General features: G+C 41.1%; 1 long non-coding RNA gene across 1 annotated transcript in view; it reads left to right on the top strand.

The window, feature by feature from the left end:
* Nucleotides 1–1,690: 1,690 nt before the first annotated feature.
* LOC118496922 overlaps nt 1,691–17,008 on the top strand; it is a 103,338-nt gene continuing 88,020 nt past the window's right edge. The window contains exon 1 of the long non-coding RNA XR_004899480.1: nt 1,691–2,028. This is a non-coding gene — a long non-coding RNA (uncharacterized LOC118496922). The remainder of the gene's footprint in view (nt 2,029–17,008) is intronic.

The raw sequence follows: 17,008 nt of genomic DNA on the forward strand, positions 1-17,008 counted from the left end.
TTTCCACTTGACCCAAAAGTTGCAATGGTGATTTTACTGGAGTCACACTTGTGTTCTCTGGAAAGAAATGGGAACCAGCACTGAAATCCTAGCACATAGTGGGTCAATAAATGATACCTGACGTTCAGGTGCAGCCAGATGATTGTTTTTTGCGAGAGAGAAAGATTAAAGGATACTTTGGAGGGTGTTGAAATACATAAATACACCATATTTTCTTATTGTTTCTACATTTTAAGACCTTTGGGCACTCAGTTTACTTATGTTCTGGAATGGGGTCTCAACTTACTGTGAGAAAGAAAATAAGCTGGCTATAGCCTACCTCATCTAGAAATGGCTCTGCTCACGGGACTGATCTCAAAATTTCTCAGCACTCAGGAGGATGGAGGGTTAGTGGAAAGTTTTGCCGTTGTTGTTAGCTCACTCTGTGGCCTAAGGCAAGCCATTTAACCTCTTGGTGTCTGGATTTCCTCATCTGTGAGCCAGGGATAATAATACTCCCCTACCTCACAGGTGTGTTGGGGGCATTAATTAATGTTTGTCTAGTGCTCAGGGATCTGTGATGAAAGGCAAGCATCATTATTGTCGGTTTGCTGCAGGCAAGACTAGATTATAGTCCTCCAGATGGGTTGCATATGGGAAGTGGTTTTAGCAAAAGATTTTCCCAAATGAAATGCAGGCTTTAAGGTTTGGGGCCACTTCAAAAGAAAAGGTGCCAGTGGAACTCCATCCTCTCCTTCTTGCCTTAGTTGGCTCAGGTTTTATTATTTTGCGGAGTTGGACACCAGCATCCCAGCACTGGATCTTAATTTATTCTACAAGCAACATTTAGCTGGTTTATTTCAGTGATCTCTGCTCTACATAGATTTTTTAAAAGACCCTGATTAAGTAGGTGAGGTTATTGTTGCAGAAAACCCGTAATTTCTCGTGCAGGGCATTTAGTGTGTAGGGGTCATTTAGTGTGTCTATCTCGTGATAAGTGGGATAGACAAAGACCTTGTGCTTTAAGAGCGCCAAGTGGACAAGTCAAATCGGCAAGAGGTTTCAATCTTCTCATTTTGTTTTGTTTAACTCCCTCCCCTGCACTGCCTTTTAAAAATAGCCTTTTACACTAAAGAGCACTGGTATGTTCTTGAAAGCTTTTAAAAAGGAACATTTTGAGAAAGGACTTCTGGGCAAACAGACAACCGAGAGTCTGGATACATTAAGACCTGGGAAGAAAGAAAAAACAATCTCACTTTTGAGTACTAGACAAATTCTGATTTTCTAAAACTCAGAACAATTGATTCAATTAGCACACTGTCAAATTAATGGGCAACAATAACATTTCTTTCCCCATGAGCAGAAGTGCACTTTCTCTTACAAAGACAGAGGAAAGCAACATGAATTATTTCAGTACTATTATCAACCCAGGTGATAGGAAAAATAAAGAAATTTGTTGTTGGTTAATTCATGCTGCTGCAAATCTGGGAGAAACAGTTTTAAAGCAGAAATGCAACCAATGAGGGGCTGTTAATGCGTTTGGTTCAGTCACAAAGCAAGCAGCACATTCATTCATTTGTTCAGCAAATATTTATTGAGTGTATTCTAAGTGTTGGGTATTGTTCTGGACACTGGGAAATAATTGATGAAAAACACAGACAGGGTCCCTACTTTATGGAACTTACACTTTGGTAGGGAAAATGGGAATACACAGAGAAACAATTGCAAACACAAAGAAATAAAATGAGTAATGGGATAGAGTTTCATGGCGATTTCGCTGGGATGACTAGACAGCTCTCTGCAGGAGGTGGCTTTAAGCTGGCCGGACCCACAGTGGGAGCAGGTGTAAGACTGGATTTTAGAAAATGGCTTTGTTGTAATAAAGTAGTCTGCAGTTGGAGATTGTGGAGATTCCTCCATCATCTACTGTATGTAAAGGAAAGTGGATTATGTTTGGAAGCATCAAGCTCACCGGCCGATGTTTTGGAAAGCACTGAGGACCATGCCATGAGCCCGGTCCTGCCAATACCTTGCTGGGTTAGTCACACAGTCAGTCTCTTTATACTTTGGTTCTGTTACCTTAAAAAAAAACAAGGCATTGGTGAGGTCCTTTTCAGCTCTATTTCTGGGAATAATATAGAAGCATGATTCAATTTTCATAAACCCTTAGTTATCAGAAATCTACAAAGGTGATAAAAGAAAGCAGCAAAAATTTGAAAAGTGAATGTCAGTAGCTTGAAAATTTGGGATGAATTGGCAGACAGCTGGGTGCAAAAGTTAGATATTATGAGTATTTTTTTGTAATGAGTCTTTTATAAATTCCTTATAGTGTTTTTAGGAAATGAGCAGTAGAGAGTTTTCAAAACATCAGAAAAGTAAATAATCATTCCCACTATAATGTTTACGGTTTTGTTATAGTCAGGGTTTCCCTGTCTCCACAAACTGCCAGAAATGAATAGAAGTGAAACATCTTAAAGTCTGGCAGTTAAAAATTCCACTTGCAACAAAAATGATACCGTTAAGAGTAAATTCCATAAGTAAATTTAGAAGAAATAATTTATACTTTAATATCTCAAATTCTTCACAAGGAATTAGGAATTCCCTTCACCAGTAATATTCTAAACACAACTTTATAAGCAAATGAAATTATACATCATATTAACATCTATTGTGCTCAACACCTTTTAGAATAGTTTCACGTATCTCATTTCATTTGAGCCTTCAGAAGTAAATTGGATCGAATTTATTATTCCCACCTCACCCATGAGGAAAAAGAGGTGCAGAGTTGGGGTTTTTCTGGAGTTTCATAGCTAGTAATTTAAGCTAGAATCCAGGATCTTGCATCCTGTCTAGTGCTCCGATTTTTCAAAAGTGGGTGTGCACATAACCTGAGTTTCTTTTCTGTGCATCACTGTTTTGTTTTTTTTGTTTTTGATTGTTGTTGATTGTGTTTGTTTTGAATGAATGACCTCAAAGTTCTTCCAAGAGTTTCTGGAAGACTTTGAGCCTGCTGTGTGGCACATGAGCTTGTGAAGAAATTTGGGCAGCTATGTGAGTCTTACCCCTTCTTCTGTTGTGACCCTGCTCCTTTATGTCCTGCTTATCTGTCAGGCAAGGCTGTTACTTTTGTTGGGCTACTTTTTTCTATTGCTGTAGTGAGATCTTGGCAGTCTCCCTTGTTTTAGACAACATCTGGGCAAGAATGGGCCACCTCATTCTGAATTTATTTTAACATAGGTTTATGCTAAACGGAGACAAAATCCTTACATGACATGTTTTTTTATGGAGTAGAATTTTTTTTAAATCTGATTTTAAGTATCTAATTATCTTCTGTTTAACATCAGTTTATGAACACTGTTATTTCGTGTGATGAGGAACAAAGAACTTAAGACTTGGTGCCATTCTCCAGAACTTCTATTCTTCTGGGTACACAAAATAATAAGTCTTTCAATTAGAGTATGGTCAAGTGATTATATGAAGCAGTGTGCTGCATTATTTTGAGATACTGCTATAAGATCTGTTAAATGCATCCACAGGTCCAAGAGACTGAAGGGGGCAGAGTAATCTCCTTGGAGGCTATGGAGAAAAGATGGAAGAAACACAAGGGAATAAGAGTTGAGTTTAGAGAAAATAAGCAGGCATGATTTTGTTCAAAATTTTACTCTTTATTAGCAATAAATTAAAATAAGGTGGTTTTTTTGATGACTCATAAGATAGATGTTGCATGAAAGGGTACTGGAATCAACAGGCACAAATAAGACGGCCAAACATGGAAAAATGATCATAGGTAGACCATTTGTTCCACTTGCCTTTTATCTTTTACACCTGTGTTTGAATTCATCCAAACTTGCATAAATCCTTTACACAGCTGTCGAAATTGCACCTGAAAAAAGGCTGAAGTAGTCTCAGACGGGCTAACATTTCATCATTCTGAATACTTAAACCCAAACAGGTTTAAACACTTTGCCAAACCCAAGGATAACGGGCTTCCCATTGATCTTTGCTCTGTTCAAATGTTCAACTGTGTGTGCCAAAATGCACACTGCAGATTGCATTGGATAGACTCCCACGATTTTTAGCTGCACAAAAGCTCAAGAGTAAGGTTTTGTGGATGGCAGGTCTCCTTTGAAATCCGCATAGAAACACAACTTGGATATGTGTAATTAGATAAAGAGCAGTTGCCTGCTTGGACTAACCAATCCACTGAATTTAATTTTTCTTTTCTTGTAAACAAGTAGTAAATATAGTATATTTCTGAAAAGAGCTAATTAAGTTCCTGGTATTTTCACTAGACTGTTTCCAATCTGTATTCTGATCCCCACAATTTTATTACTTTTAACTTGGGGTCTATTGTTAACATTTTTAAAAATCATAAATATATACGTTGGCATTGTAAAAAAATTCACACGGTACAGAAAGCTATAGACTGAGAAGTGCAAGTTCTCCTGTACTCTTTCCCCCAAACTCCCCTCCCCAAAGAGAACTCCTTTAATAGTTTGATGTATGTTCCTCCAGGTCTTTTATACATACAATTCATTAGCGTGTGTGTGTGTGTGTGTGTGTGTGTGTGTATAATTACAAATGAACATTGTCATAATACAAACTTTGAAATGCCACTATCTCTTTCTTAAACTATTACCAGTCTTTAAAATCTTTGCCAGACTAATGAGTGAAAATTGATGTCTGTGGGTATAGGATTTGCTCTGCGTAAGAACTGAATGCATTCAAACTATACTTCAAACTTCATTCTACACTCTCTACTCTTTGTTCACACTCCCAAAAGTTGGGAGGCTTGGTAAGCATAGTAGCGTCAAGAAATGAGACTGATAATTTACCTTAAAGAAAATTTAGGGCTTGCCTTCATGGATAGGAGGGAAAAACAAGGAAGTTTCAGTTACGGGAGCTTCTGTAAACAAAGCCATAAAAACCAGAGTCCCTGGCTTATGTTCCTGGTCTGACCTATCTGTAGTTATGGTAGGGGAAAGCTCAGGCCATCTTCATGGCTGATTTCACGAATGCCTGGGCTCTCACTAGAACTGTATTCCATTCTACTTGTTAATGTACTTCCCATTTATCATGCTTCCACACCCTTGCTTATGCACTTACAACTCTGCCTCAAATGAAACTTCTTTCTAAGAGAAAGATGGATTTCCAGAGGTATGGCTGAGAAAATCCCAGAGTGGGCCCTTGACTGAGCTTTATGAATTGATTTGAAAAGAGTGGCAGAGTTTTGACTGCTGGGAGATCTTGACCGTAACTTAGTTGTCAGGGTAATACTGAGGCAGTTGCGAATGGCACTGGTGAAAAGTTGAAGGTTACTGCTGGGAGATCTTGACCGTAACTTAGTTGTCAGGGTAATACTGAGGCAGTTGCAAAATGGCACTGGTGAAAAGTTGAAGGTTAATGGGCAAGATATAGAGTCAAGAGAGAAATTGATTCCAGCAGAGTATCTGTGGTGTTGAGTAGTGAGGTCGGAAATATGGAAGGGAGCAGGGTTTTACACTTGAACCTGAGCCAGAAGAAATTAAGATGAGAGTCATGATGAAATGAAGTAACCTCCATTCATTATGTCATCATGTGCCATTTCTAGTCTTTTCGCTTTAAGCCTACCTTTCTGTATTCCCTGAGTCATGCCAGGGCTGGGGCTCTGCAAACGATTCAGCTTTGCCAGCTGGCTCCCTGTGAGGCTCTGTCATTCGGGGATGCTGGTGGAGAATGGAAGACTTGCTCCTTCCTGTTTCCTGTGGGCTTCCTGTTTGCTTCCTATCCCTGGGAACATCCTCCCAGCCTTCCTTCTTTACAAAACCTGGCAGCAGGAGTTGGTTCCAGGAGCAGCAGTTGAATCATTTAGCCATTTTTCCCATAGTGACAGAGCCTGCTTGTTGTACTCTGACCTCTCACAACAGTAGCAGCAGCCAAGAAGCACCCCCTGCTTAGAGATCTGGGTTTCCATCCCCACAGTCCCCACTCGAACACAGAGACACCAGCCCCAGTAAACAGCACCCCTCCTCAGAGATCTGAGTCTTTCAGCTCTGTGCAGCCCTTCTTGCTAAGTTTTAATAATTCCAACCTCTTCTCTTTGTTCTTGCTTTCTTAGGAACAGTTACTGCTTCCTTTGACCATTACCTCTGTGATACCTTGACCTTGTTCTCCTTCATGAGTTTTCTGTTCTTCACTATCTAGTTAACCATTCTTTATATTATTTCTGTCTCTTTACTGGACCCTGACTGACACAGGCTTGCCCAAGGTGGTGTGTAATTGGGAGAATTCATGAGTTCCTGTGTCCCCGGGAATGGTGTGAGCCCTGCATTATGAGGAGACAATGAGAATAGAGGGGAAGGGGAACATCTGACAACTGTTGGTGGGAAGGAGACGATAGGGAAGTGGAGCGAGGAGAGGCAGCAGTAGAATAGATAAGACCTTTATCCTGCTGGTGGAGAGAATAATGATGCCATAGGAAACTGAGAACGTTTGGGAAGGGAATGAGTCCAGGTACAGGGACAGGCAAGTGTAGATATTTCAAAAGCATCTGGTAAAATGGAACTGAAATTTAAGTGAGACCCAGAGGGTAGCCTCAGCAGCGAGGCTGGTGACCGTGGCTGCATTACCTGAGGACATGAAGATGCAGGGATAGGAGTTGCTGGGTAATGTAAAGAGAGGCTTAATACAAGTCCATTGTGAAAGCTTGTGCCCATAGCAAACAGGGATGGCCTCTTTCATAATACCCTGTACAGGTTAAAAAGGATAAGAACTGTAAGTCCGCTATCTTAACCAGAAGAAGCTATTGGTGATTGTTTTAGATTTGGTTACTATTCACACATACAAACTTCAGCTCTGGCTGATTTAATCAGGCAGTGTGTCAATGGACAATATTGTCTTTAATTTTTTAAGTTGGAAGCAGATGAATAAGTTACATAAACAGCAGAGCAGCAGACTGTGGAAGCCTATTGTCATCAAATAAAACACACAGCAAAGAACCTGACACATTGAATAATATTCACAGTCATTATTAAGCTACGTTGCAGTTAGGCACAGGAGGTAAACAGTTCTCATAATATATTGTAATGCATATTGATGAAAGTCATGTCAATGTTTTCTTTTCCTTTTTTTAGTTCTTCATCTAAAATGGATCTGTCAGCAGTTTTCATTGATATTGGGTAATATCAATTAAAATTTATTTATCAAACATTTATTGAGTTTTATTATGTTCTAAGTATTGTACTGGACTTGGGGGGATATAACTAAGAACAATCTTGGCCTTAAAGTTGAGAAGTTTATTTAATCTGAATCATACAGATGCTGCAGAGTGACTCACACATGTTCCTGTGTAATGGCCCCGTACCCCATACTTTGTGCTCTCCTTCAGTAAAAATATGACTTCCCCAGAGAGCCTGTCCTTCTTCAGAGAACAACCTCACTTTCCCCACACCTGCCTGCCTCCTACCCTCTGGCACTGTGGGGTTGGTTCTCTACCAACATTTCTTTCCCATTCTAAGTTTCTGAGATGGTAAAAGTCTGGACATCAGGGAATTCTGGAGCAAGACCCTGGACAATCTTGCTCAGGGGAATAATAGGCATGTGTGGATGGCTTACGGGGTGGGGAAACAGAGGGGGAAGGGCTCCTTCCTCTTTGGAAACTGGCAGTCTTAGGGAAGGGAAGGTAAAAGGTAGGAGGAAGAGCTTATGCTCAGCCTGGGAAAATAGAAGGAAGGATCTTGCTAAGAAAGTGGAGATGCTTGAGTGGGAAGTTTTCTGGCCAAGGGGCATCCCTCATTCAGCAACTCTTGAAGCTGGTACAGTCTCTTACCTGTTCTCTTGAGTAGGACAGAATACATATTTAGGAGAGAGACCAAAGAAGACTGCCCCTGTATTCTGGCCCCTAGTGGATCAGTCAGGGTAGATTAAGTGATGTTGCTGTAACAGACAACCCTCAGATCTCCATGTCACCACACTACAAAGATTTATTTCTCCATTATTCTGCATGTCCATCATGGGTTGGCTAGACACTTCTCTCTATGTTGTCCCACTCAGTACACAGGACCTCCACTACCTGGGGGCATCAATGGTTTCTAAGCCAAGCAGGAGGGAAGAGTAAGGCAGATTTCATACTGGCTCTTAAAGATTCTGCCCAGAATTCACATAAGTCACTTTATTCACATGTTCTTGACCACAGCAAGTCACATGTCCATGCCTTTCTTTAAGGTGGCAGAGCAACCAGAAAGAACTAGAAACATCCTGCCTATAATACGTAGGCCCTGTGCAAAGAGTTACTACTGGCGATTCCTAAGGATCAGCTGTACGGGTGGTGATGTGATCTTCGAGGGCCATTGGAATCAGAGCCCTCTGCAGTCCCTGAAGTGCCTTCTTTTACTAATGCAGTGATGCTTGAAACTCCTTTAAGGCATATAAAATTGTGTGTAATGAAGAAAGGCTTAAAAAAGTCTAATAAACTTATAACACCCTGTCCTATCAAATTACAAATCTAGCCCTTTGTGGTTTCATAGCTGGGAAGGACCTTAATGGGCAAGAAAGGAAGATGCTCTAATACACACTGGACAGCTAACATGTCAATATGCTTCCACATACGTTGCCTGGTTCAACCTTCTTAGTAAGTCAAGATAGCTTAGTGGTTAAGAACATAGGCTCTGAAGCCAAACTGCCTGGGTTTGAGTTTTGGTTTTACCAGTTAGCACTTCTGTGACTTTGGGCAATTCCTCAATTTCTTTGCACCTCAGTTTCCTTATCCGTAAAATGCAGATAATATTATCTACCTCAGTGTGTTGTGAGAAGGAAGGAGCTAATGTTCATAAAGTTCTAACAACAGGGACTGGCCAAAGGTAAGATCTCTAGATAAGCATTTGTTAAATATGTAAAATAAACTCTGTGAAGTATTTCCTGAAGGGAACCAAGGTTCATACCAGTTAAATAACTTGCTTGGGGAAGGGAAAGAGCCAATATTTGTCCCACTTCTTTCCGAAGTCCATGTTTTTTTTTCTTTTACAACATATTGAGTGGTAGATAACAATATCAAAAGGAGAAAGGGGCATGGAAATGAAGACATGAAAGACATATTTTCCCACTTCTCAACATGGCCTTCACAAATGTGCAGAAGTGTTCCGAATGGCTCTTCAGTAGAAACTGGTCAGTAAGCCAAATGGACTGTCCTTTGTAAGGCAGATACCATTAAGTACTGTGGGAGGACATTGTCACTGACATTTGTTTTTTTTTTTTTAGTATTGAGGTGTAATTGACATGTAATACTATACTCCTTTCAGGTGTACAGTGCAATGGTCTGATATTTGTATATATTACAAACTAATCACCACAATAAGTCTAGCTATCACTTGTCACCCACCATACATAGTTACAAGTTTTTGTTGTTGTGTTGAGAACTTTTAAGATGTATTGACTTCACTGGCATTTTTTTTGTGCCAGTGACCTGTCTAGGGTTCAGGGGCCATTGGTCAAGTATTGAGGATTTTATAATCTTATGTGAATCAGCACAATTGTTCCAAATATAAAGTAGTATGTGATTGAGGTATGAGCAACACATTTTCTTCTGGAAGGAAAAGTCCTTGTGACTATTAGCAGGACAGCAGAAGAGCAAGATAAATTTAGTGTGGTTCACATGCTAGGCATGACAAATGATTGCAGTGAAGGGTGACCTTCCCATAATAAGCTGCAAAGAGCCAAGAGATGTATATTCTGAATTTTCACTTTCTTAGTTTGAAGAACTCCACTAATGTATGGAGGAACTATCTATCTGCCTAGTGGTTAAAAGCAAACTCTGAAGGCAGAGAGACCCAAATTTGAATCCAGGCTTTATCAGTTACTTGCTTTGTGATGGCCAGTTTTCTAACGTAAACAACAGACACAAGGAGATTATAGCTGACCCCAATAGTTGTTCCATTATCTCTGCCATTGTGTAACATGTGCCTTGGGAGAAACCGACCCCACCCCCACCTTCAGGAGTGGGCTCTGATTAGTCAGCCCATTTTTCTACTCCCGCTCTTTGTCCCAGTGATGGGGTCAGGGATGTACAGATAACTCATGCCTCAGTCTAAAGCTCAGTCTAGGCTGTTTCTGTTCATTGGTTCTGGGAGGATGTCCATCCCCTTGAATGTGAATGAGAAAGCATGCAGGCCTGATTATTGGCTGGTAGCATTTTGTTATTGTGAGGGAAAAGAACCTGATGATAGATCCTACACATGGAGAACAGAAATGAGGGAATTATAGAGAAATGGATCCAGAGCACCAATCAAGCCATGCCTGAAGCCCATGGTACCCCTAGACTTTTCAGTTATATGAGCATTAGTTTTTCTTATGTGTTAAACCCATTTGTTTCCCATATAAACCAATTTGTATGCTTACTTTTAGGGTGGTTATGTGTGAATAAATATCTTAGCAGAAAGCCTGGTGAGCTCTAAGCCAGTATTCATCATGGCAACAACTATTGTCCCACGGTGGGGGGAGGTGTGGGAGTCCTGCAGATAATGACAAGTGACCAAGCCCCAGGGAGAGGGTGGCGGTGACTTGTGGTGCAAAGAACAGGAATTAAAAATAGAAACAATCACTTAAAACTTTAATTTCATCAATCTCTCAGGCTAATTACTAATTAGTTTACTATCTAATTGGTAACTACAGCTATTAATTATGTTAGCAAATAAAAAGTCTTATAAATATGCAGTCTCATATATTCTGTAATTTAGAGTCATGAATCAGAAGGAGGTACATGATTTGCTTGTCAATTAAGAGGCCCCCAGGACTTCAAGATGTAATAAGGAATGGAATGCAGCAGAGGCCTTAAATATTTGTCAACAGTTGGGTGAATAAGAAAGAAGATTAAAAAAAAAAACTGGAGCAAAATCAGTTCAGACCACAATGTTTTTCTTTCAAAATCCCTTTCTGAGATTTTAAGTGACGTTGGTGAGCACAGTGTTCAGCCGTGGTGGAAGGTAGGGGTGAAATCTGCCTTTCTGTAGTGTGGGGGTGACGGACTGCCCCGCGCCCATCCGGGATCTCCACAGGCTGGAGCCTGAGGAGAGGGTGCTATTGACAGCCCTGGAGAGACAGGGAGAGAAGGACAGGGGGTGTGCAGAGATAATGAGCTCTGTTTCTGACATGTTTAGTTTTAGGAGGTGGTGGGACACCCAAGTAGAGATATTCTGCAGACAGAAAGAAATATGGGACTGAAGGAAAGGTGAGAGGTCAGAGCTGGGGCTGGAGATTTGGGAGTCATCTGCATTCAGGTGGTAATTAAAGCCATCTGACAGGGAACTTCCAAGAGGAGTGTGCTGTGAAGGAAAAGAGCCTGTGGCCCCGAACTCAGTCTTACTGAAGGAAAGAAGGGAAAGAGGGGGAAAGCCTTTGGCAGGAGGTTCAGGAAAGAAATTATGAGAGGGGAAGGAAGAAATCCACAGGCCATGGTCCTTACAGCCGAGGGCAAAGAGGAAATGGATGGAGACCCATTAAAAAGGCTCGTAGAAGTTGAAACACCTATAAAGAACTATTAGGCAATTGGAGGTTTCCATCATTTTACAAACACCATTCAAAAAAAAAAGCTAAGGTCATTTACCCTTCAAAGAACCAGAGAATCATTCGTATAAAATGAGTGATTCGGGGAGGCTGAATTCTCAGGGCTTCCCTTTTGTACCTTGAAAGGAAATGATATTTATCCATTTGGGGGGATTTATGAAGTTGATGAATACACTTAGTGGAAAAAAATAAATGAGAAGTTCTCACTCATAATGCCATGAAGATCATTATCATAATGTTATTTAATTTTTTTTGAAGATAGCTCTCGAAAGGTTATAGGAAAGGGGACATGACAAGGGAGCTTGGCTCACTGGGGTAAACTGTGCCCAGGAACCCAAGCACTAAGAAAAAGTAAAACTAATTGAGAAATACTCTTCTGTATGTGTAAGTCTGGTGAAGTCACCCACTGCCAGTGTTGCTGAAAGTAGCTAAGCCAGCTGAATTATAGGAAAGGCTATGGGGTTATGTGCTAGAAAACAGATACTTAAACATCTATTTTTAGTTTTCTCCATGACAGAAGTCAGTGGGGAGTCACATTTTATATGCTGATATATCTTAATAATGCCAGGTGTGATAATCTGTTGATTCACTCAATTCAGAGTCCCGAAGGAATTTCATAGTGACAAAGAGCTGAGAACCACGTCTCTAAGAGCTTGGCAAATTCCTCTAGGCAAGGTGTCCATTAATAATGGAGTGATGATAAGATCATTTCCCTCAGGTTCTCCAGAGCTGGCGTGTTGACTAAGGTGGTGCAGGGTAGCTAAGATGACTGCAATTACAGCTCTTGCCCAACCATTAAAGCAGAATATAACATGTTGGATCACAACACTGTGCTTTCAGGTTCAGCATATAACCCCCAGCGGTCACCAATAAGCTATTCCTTGGGAGGAAGGCAACCACATTTCCATAATAATGCTAAATGGTTGGTTAAGACTGAATCTGGATGCTTAGAGGGAGGATGGGGGCCAAGGACAAATGGCTTCCTTACATGGGAAAAATATAAACTTTTTTTCTGAGGCCTGGAGTTTGCTTTGCTCTAATTTTTGCATTTATAATGTAATATAGCCTTGATCTTCCAGGCCCCTTTAAAATTCCATTAATCGAATTTGATTGAACTGTGATAAAATTTAAACTGCTGCACAGAGGGAAAAATAAAACAACAGCATGACAGAACAAGCCGGCGTGTGGCGGGGCAGAGAAGGGGAGAGGCTGAAGAGTGGGTGGAGGGTCAGGGGTGGCTTGGGAGGAAAGGATCTCTACCCACTCTTGAGGGTCACAGTAATCTTTCTGCATTTCAGGAAGAATAGGGAAGGAAGTGAGGAGGGAGATAGATCTAATAGTTACTGAATGCTTTTTCTAACCCAGACATAAATATGTTAATTCATGTAATTCTTACAGCTCTTTATGGTGTGTATTATTGTTCTGTTTACCTGAAAATGAATGGAGGCTCAGGTTAGTGTAATAACTTGCCCGGGTTAGTGGCAGAGTTAGGATGTGAAATAAGTCTCCTCCCATGCTCCCGCCTTTCTTCCTTCCTTTCTTCTCTCCTTCCAATTTGTTAATACTCCCCCTCCTGTTTTTCCTTTTTCTGTGTTTTGGTCCCTTTATGAGTAACAAATGAGGCAGGAGCTTGAATTTCTCCAACTGTTTACCTGTAGCAGACACCCACTTGCTCACGTGTGCTGACTCGTTTAACTGTGTCTCCGTGGACTAGCCAAGCAGCCTGGTGCGCAGGTGGCAGTGGAGTGCTCCGGAGGTGCCCAGGCATCTTCTGTGGTTCCGGGTGACTTACATATACCACAGTGCTCCATGTCGGCATATATGGGGGAAATATCCTACTTCTAAGCCTGACAGTACCAGGTAGAGTCTCAGGGCCCACATCTAAGATTTGAAGTTGTGGCTGAACTGCAGGCCTAGGGAGAATGCCTAGAGGACCAGGCAAAAACTGGTCAGAATTCAGGAGGAGATGGGACCAAAATCCAGTTTCACAACTAGGCCAGTATAGGAGTGGAGGTTGGAGGGGGAGGGCCATGCCTGGGGCTTACCCTTGGCCTATTAAATCCCAGTCCTGGTTATGGCAAAGGGGTTGGGGGCTGGGCACCTAACACAAGGACCCACAAACAAGGCTGGTCCTTTCACCCCAGGAAGTGGGGAAGATATTGAAGAATACAAAGACCTGGAGATGAGGGGAAGAATGAGTCACTGTGTTTATACCAAGCAAAAACAACCTAAAATATAAGGCAAGTTAAATGGAAAGTGAGGAATTAAGAGGCTCATGCTCATTAGCACCAAGAAGAAAGGTCAAGGGGTGTTCACATCTCTGAAAGATTTTGAAGAGCGTGGATCAGAGGCTGAGAATGTATCTGAACGCAGCTGAACAGGGATGTGTGTGGCGGCAGGGGAGATGAGATGAGTTGATCCTCACGCGTCACCAGTTTGCTGTCAGGGAAGTTCTCGTCTTCCCTCTTGGTGTGCCGGGTTGGAGCATCATGTAGGGGCTCCCCACAGAGGAGGGTGAGAAACTAAGCCCTTCCTGCCTGCTCCTTCACCACAGTTCTAATGCTCAGTCCCAACTGGGGGTAGTGCGGTCTTCCAGGTAGGGCTGACAGATAAAATACAGGATGCACAGTTAAATGATCATTTCAGATAAACAGCAAATACATTTTAGTGTAAGTATGTCCCAAATATTTCATGGGATATACTTACATTGCACAGGAAAAATATTGATTGTTTCTCTGAAGTTCAAATTTGATTGCATGCCCTGTGCTTTCATCAGGTGAATCTGGCACTGCTACACCCAAAGGACTGGCAGTGTTTGGGGACGTTTTATTGTCGTGACTGGGAGGGAGGTGCTGCTGGCATTTAGGGGGTAGAGGTCAAGGATGCAGCACCAAATGCCAATAGTGCTGAGATTGAGAGACAAGCTGGTAGGCCAGTATCTTTGTGTCTAGTTTCAGCATTCAAAGCAAACCAAAGTAAGTATACTTCTCTAGCATTATGTGTGTTTGTATTTAGGTGGGATTCTTAATTAGCTGCTTATTAGAAAGGAGTGAGAAAACTAGGCACTCTCCTATCCTGCCTCTACTCTTGCTAACTCTGTGATCTTGCATAAGTTACTTTACCTTTCTTTTCCTGAATTTTATCATGTGAGTGAGGAAAATATTAATACTAAAATACTAACTTATTTTTATGTGTTCCTGTGAGGATTGGATGGTTTATTATCTATAAAGTGCTCAGAACATTGAAATTCTCAATAAATATAAACTACTGTTACTACTATTGTTATTAATTTTAAAAAGCAAAGAAAATATCTTACTATTCAAAAATTGCTTTCCGTATAGTTCACAATTCCCTTCATTATTTTTTATCAATACCTGCATTTTAAGGTTGACAGATACAATACAAAATGCCCCAGGTAAGTCTGAATTTCAGATACACACTGGGTAAATTTTAGGCTCAGATACACACTGAGCCTAGAATAATTGTATTCCAAAAAAGTATGCATGGGACATACTTGTATTAAAAAGTTCATTGTATTTAAAATTCAGATGTAACTGGGCATTTTTGTTAAATCTGGCAACCCTTCCCATTCTGCAATGGAGAGCATTTGTGTGTGTACTTGATCTCTGGCAGGCCTGTCTCAGGGTGGTCAGTTCTGGAGGAAGCTTCTAGGTGTGAGGTGAAGACGGGCAAAGGGCCAACTCCCGACAGCCAGTGAAGCGGCAGCGATGGCAAAGCTGCTGTTTGTAATGTTGCCCAATATCTTTCTATCACCAAGCCCTGACATTTTTTCCCACCAATTAATAAAAAAGGTATGGTACTTAAAAGAATCAACAGGCAGGCAAAATATTCTAGAAAACCACTTTGTTCTCAGAGCATAATGATATTCTTATATGTATGTCAGTACAGAAATGGCAGACTAACTTCCATGAAGGCTCAGAGAGTAAGTATTGCAGGCTTTGAGCACCATATTTGGTCTCTGTTGCATATTCTTTTCCTGCTCTTTCTCCTTTTCCTCCTCTTTTTTTAAACAACTCTTTAAAAATGTAAAAATTATTCTTAGCTATTGCCAGGAAAAAAACCAAGCCAGGGGCTGGATTTGGCCTGCGGACTATAGTGTGTAGACCAGGAGAGCATTGGGGTGTTATGTGGGGGGTCTGATGTGGTATACTTAATCATAGTTGTTATGTTTATAGTTTATGATGGAGGAGAAACTAGCATCTGATTTTAATTAATTATAACTTATTTAGCATTTACCAAAAACAAGACACTTTTATGAGTTTCTTACACATATTAACTCATTTAAACTTAGACCCAGAGAGGTTAGGTAACTGGTCCAAGATCACATTGCTAGTAAGTGGTGGAGCTGGGATTTGAACTCAGGAAGTCTAGCTCTAGAACTCACAATCTTAACCATGATACTATGTTGTTTTTTATGAGAGTAGTAAATACTTTTAAAAGTGTGTAACATTCTTGTCCTCATCTCATTTCATCTTATAAGTAGCTTAATATCTAAGATTTCAAACTTTCTAAAATAACGGAAAAAGGAACACTTTTGTGTTACTTTACCTGCCATTGGGACCATAAGGCCTTTCAGGTGGATTGGAGGAAATCAAATGAGATATCAGCTATGGACAAGGACCATATATGATCCTGACACAAAGAAAGAAGATATGCATTTTTGAGCCCTAAGGACTGTAACTGTGGAGTTTAGGATTCCCGAGACAAGAGAGAAATTTCTACGGTTCAGAGAGCCTAAGAAGTGAGGTTTTCATCGGAGTTCCTAGAAGCAGGAAGGCTTCACGTGTAGAGGAAAGGGAGCAGCTAATGGAAACCTCTTGCCCACCAAAACAGTATTATCTGAGGGGGCCCGGAGAATGGAAGTTATGAATGTTCTCTCACTTTGGCATCTGGTGAACCTGGAAATATTAACCAGATCAAATGGGGCAATTTTCTTGTTCTCTACTAAACATACCTTGCAAGCATTCTTGGAAAGAGTATATTTTTAAAGAAGTTTGAAAAGTAGAAAACAGTAAAAAGTTAAAAAGAACATTGCTAAAAGAAATGTGAACCAGCCCTTCCTTTCCAAGCTTCCTAGACTTAGGATACTCTTCTCTTGTTTGTATCGACTGGATGTGTGGTGTGTTTTCTGGCTTGGGTTCCACCACTTCCGCTGCTTATGCCCGAAGGTTTGGCACCCTGGCATGTCAGTCCCGTGGGACCGAAATTCAACGTAGCACCCCTGCCTTTCTGGGATCCACACGCTGTGTCACGGTGTGTGGTAGGTCCTCCCGGGTCCTGGCTGTCCTTGATGAGACCCAGGGTCACATTGCAGATGCAGGTTTCATGGAGGGGGAAGAGACAACACCTTAATCCCTTTCCCTTTCCAAATTTGTTTTCTCTTTTTCCCCCTTGATCAGGCACCTCTTTATTTCCTGGCTTAACCCTCTTTGTTTGTGGACTACATTTTGTATTCTCTTTCCTCTGTGATACT

Source organism: Phyllostomus discolor, chromosome 1 (assembly GCF_004126475.2).
Source record: "Phyllostomus discolor isolate MPI-MPIP mPhyDis1 chromosome 1, mPhyDis1.pri.v3, whole genome shotgun sequence".
NCBI classification, from domain to species: domain Eukaryota; kingdom Metazoa; phylum Chordata; class Mammalia; order Chiroptera; family Phyllostomidae; genus Phyllostomus; species Phyllostomus discolor.